The sequence below is a fragment of the Micropterus salmoides genome, unplaced genomic scaffold (assembly GCF_014851395.1).
Source record: "Micropterus salmoides isolate LMB-PRFRI ecotype aquatic unplaced genomic scaffold, ASM1485139v1 Ms_hic_scaffold_23, whole genome shotgun sequence".
NCBI classification, from domain to species: domain Eukaryota; kingdom Metazoa; phylum Chordata; class Actinopteri; order Centrarchiformes; family Centrarchidae; genus Micropterus; species Micropterus salmoides.
The window spans coordinates 17,334,583-17,338,858 of NW_024041484.1; the positions used below are offsets into that span (position 1 = coordinate 17,334,583).

The window sequence follows — 4,276 nt, forward strand, 5'->3', positions numbered from 1 at the left end:
TTGATGTTCAGTTCACAGCAGCAGCTTGGGGAGAGAGGCTGACAGAGAGCAGCCGCCGTGTGAATTCAGTTTCAGTGTAATGAAGAGTGTCTAAGAGCGTATAGAAGAGAAAACCCGTCTGCAACACCTGATCGGAAAACATCTGCGGATTTCTCTGGGGCTGTTTGTTTTTGGAAACGACTTGAGCCTACACAACCAGGAGAGCGAAAGCCGAGCCTGTGGTAAGTTACTGTACCAACTACGAAATAATGTGACCGTGTTTCTATAGCCTACTGATGGCTGAAGAACAGCATGTCGAGATTCGAACTGTGTGGTCTCTTATTTCATCGTTGGCGACGCCATGTGCTCTAAAACCGTTTTCTTAGAGACATGCATTTCAGTTTCAAGTCGATTTCGTCAACACGGTTCACAACGTAGACACCAAAATTACAAATGATTGTTGTGACAAATGCGGTGTTCATTGGCTGTTGGAAGAGTAATAGATTCCTAGACGTTTAAAAGCAAAATGAAAGTAGGAACAATAGGAGTCATATGCATGAAGGTCCGTTTTCAACAGGCTGTAAATTCACCAAATAGGTTCTTCCTGTTGATGTGGGCTGTAACTGTAGCTTCCTTGCTGATTTCTGTTTTTCGTTTTGTGCATACATATGTGATTTCTACTTAATCCTCTACCACTTACTGTACGAAAATGTATTATGTGATGCACAAATTCATTTCAAAGTCTACTGTGGTATGGATGTTTGAAGTTGTCCAACAATATTGACCAGATGTCTTTTGGCACAGATGACTACCTACTTGTAAAATTGTTAATATCTACTTATCTGTCTGTTTGGAGTTAAAAACTTGCAAATGGCTCCAAAAGTCACCATAAATCTATATTAACAAATACCATAATGCACCTAATAAGTTGGTTGCCAAACACTGTTAAAAACCCCAAAAGAACAACTTTAAAATGTGTGTTTTGTTTTTTGCAGCCAAACTGTCCTTTGCCACTGGAGCCATGGTGGCAGCCGTCCTTAAGATGTATTTTATTGGGACGGCGCTGAGTGTCCTCGCAGTCTTGTATGGAATAGTGGACTCCTTTGGTGGTCTGATGTATGTCCAGAACCAGCACTACATTTCTGAGCTGGACCACCAGACACAGAGACAGGACTCCTCAAGGACCCGTCGGAGTGCATCATCTCTGACTAAAAATATCGGTTCATAAGAGAAACATCTTGGTCACAACAGATCAAAAAGGCTGCTGGATGGATATACAGAATACTGTGGCAATGGATCAACAGACTTGAGAATCACTGGAGATAGTAAATGTACTGGTTCCATTACTGACGTCATTGTAGTGTCTAACTTATTGGACATGCTTTGCACTTTGAAAAAGCTTTGCACTAGAAGGTTATTTGATTTGGAGGCAGAATCTCACACCAAGTCCTCTGTAACAAATACTGTTGCAGCTAGTCTGCATACAAAAGGCAACTACAAATCTGACAACAAATGTAACCGCACTACTGAACAATGATTTGCACTAGAAATGAGGATAGTTTCTTTTTTATTTGTCTATATCTGTATTTTGAGGAGGGTTTTTTTGTTTTTCTTTTTTTTTAAATAAAATAATTAAACCAAAGTGTTGAGTACAAGTGTACTGCAGCCTCTTTTAAGAAACAGAAATCAGTCACATAAGCTGCCTGTTTACTGGAAAGTAGAAGGAAGTCAGGCTGGCCCACAAGCATCAAATATAGTGGAAAATGTACAATAAAAACTAAACTAAAACCATTTCAGCAGGGACTTGATAGGTTGACACCAGAAAGCCTTGTATTCTTGCCAAAGGGCTATGCCATCGCTGTACAGAAAGTACAAAAAAAAAACACAAATAACTGACTGATATCACATGCAATGGCTCAGAGGGATTTACAATCTCATAAGAGCAACAGGTCCCAACACAGCCTTTGCTGAAGCAATTCAAAGACAGAGCCTTCCCTCTTCAAATGGCCTGGCTGACTGAGCAATATGAGCTGCATAGATACAGTCAACTTGTGTCCTTCTGGTGTATGACTAAGTAAAAATGAATTGAATGATTATATGGAATGTGAAAGGGATTACTTAAAGTGATGAAGCACCACAGGAAGTTATCAGTGACGTCTGCTCTGCAGCAAGATAGCGTCTTTGCTCATTAGTGTTTCAGTGTCATTGCTCCCGTCAGACCAAGATATTTTTTTTTCCTGAGTTAGTGAAGATAAAAAATGAACAAAAGGAAGTGAGTACTGCGAGTACAAAATGATTAGATAGAAGTGTGTACATGTGGTAACATATCTTTAAAAGTATCTGCTTGCTGAATTGTCTGAATCATCATGATCACTTAGTGACTCAGTAGGTTGAAGCAGTGCAGCTGCCCTTTTCTGGTAACTGAAAGCACCACTGTAAACTCAGCCAAGATGTACAATAAGTCCTCGTTACAAGCTTGCTAAAAGACTGACTGAAATGATGATGTACTGAACATAACTGGAACAGCTAGTGTTTGTGCTAATTTACCTTTTGAACAGTCAAACAATCACTTAGCTTAGATAGAAATTGAGGAAACTGCATTGTCAGTGACTTTTGTCATTTCATGGCCAGAAATATGACCTAAACCATCCCAACTTTTTATTGCATGTTTTTTTTTTACAGCCCAAGACCTATGCTACACACTTCGACTCATCGATTCATTTGCTGTAAATGAATTATGATTTACTATACCTGTGTGTCTCCCCTTTTTGTCCCAGTGTTAGAGCCGAGCTGTGTTCAAAACAACACATAAGAGTTTTTCAATCTAAAACAGTGTTTATCAGCCCCTTCCAAATCTGTTACATATGAGCCCTAGAAAGATATTTCATATGACTCTTCATGGAAACTCTGGTACAAACTGAGGGTATTATAGGAAATGTAGGATTCAGCATTTTGCTGAGCTTGGCCCAGAGTGGGCACAACTCTGGCAATATCTTTGGGATTTAGCTTTGTAGGCTTGTTTTTGTGCCCTTAAGTTGCCAAAAAAAATATAACAGTTATGCTGCTATTGAAACCTTGGTGGACATGTTTTTTTGTCCTCTGTTCTCAAGTTTCCCTCTGCCCCAAGGGCGAGGAAATGTACCAGCTTGCTTTAAAGCTTTTTCACTATTAGGGGCTGCATAGTGGTACGATTTACATGTATGCACACCCACTCATCTACAGACAAGTCATCTGAGGTGAGTCATTCTATTTTATGTTTCGTTGGAAAGCCCCACATCAAGTTATCACAAAGTAGCTACTTGACTGATTTGACCGTCCTTTTCTAACCAGTAGGTTATATTCTTTTGTCTGTAATTGGATCTTGCGCAAACATCTGGATAAGATTAAAATTTAAAGGATGAACATGAGCTCAAGGACAAAGAAACTTTTTTTCCAGTTTAAAGGGTCAAAAATGTAAGTGTAAAGTAAGTCTTTGTTGCTCTGGTGTCCTCTTCCTCCTGCTCCATATAGATAATTTTTAATAGTTCCTTATTAGAGAGTTAATATCTCTTATACAACCTAGTTTTGTATTGTGGCACGGATGTCCAAACAACTGTTAAAGTATAAGAACTGAGTTTAAACATTTTCCATGAAAGTCAGATAAAGTTAACTGTCTGCTGGAATTACAGATCAGCCCACGGCAAAACAGCTGTGCGTTTTTGGTAAGGGGTGGATTCAAACGCACCTGTAGTACACTATGTTTTACTTTCAGTCACTGATCTGAAAGATATTTTAACTGTGCTACAGGAATAATAACCATAATAATGTCACGCTTAAAAGTGCTAAACCATGAGGAACTTTGTTGTTTGTTTGTTTGTTTAAAAGGGACAGTGCACATTAATGAACATAAGGACAATAGTAGTAAATAAAGGCCAGCCGTAAAGTGTGTGAACGTGCATGACGCATCGTGCACGTAAATACATTTTTGATTAATAAAAAAATTAATTCATCAAAAACAAATTCATCAAAAATGTATTACAATATATATAAAAAGATAATAAAAAAAATTAAATTGAATAAAAAATAAAAAATGAATTAATAACAACAAAAAAAAGATTGGGGTCATAGCAAGGTTGAACAACAAAGACATGGGGGTGTGAAAATGGGTGTGTGTATTAGGGCGTGTCCAGCCTCATCCTCTATTAGTGGTGGTGGGGGGTCGATCACCAAAAGGTGAAGACGGGTGTGAAAAGGGGGTTGTGTATATGGGATGTCCGGTGTTATCTTCTAAAAGCAGATATTGAGAGTGACTTTAGCA

The 4,276-nt window shown here is 38.6% G+C and overlaps 1 long non-coding RNA gene across 1 annotated transcript; it reads left to right on the forward strand.

Moving 5' to 3' along the window:
* Nucleotides 1-1,488, forward strand: LOC119918494. The gene is made up of 2 exons (XR_005447454.1): nucleotides 1-221; nucleotides 975-1,488. It is a non-coding gene; the product is annotated as an uncharacterized LOC119918494 (long non-coding RNA).
* The last annotated feature ends 2,788 nt before the right edge of the window (nucleotides 1,489-4,276 follow it).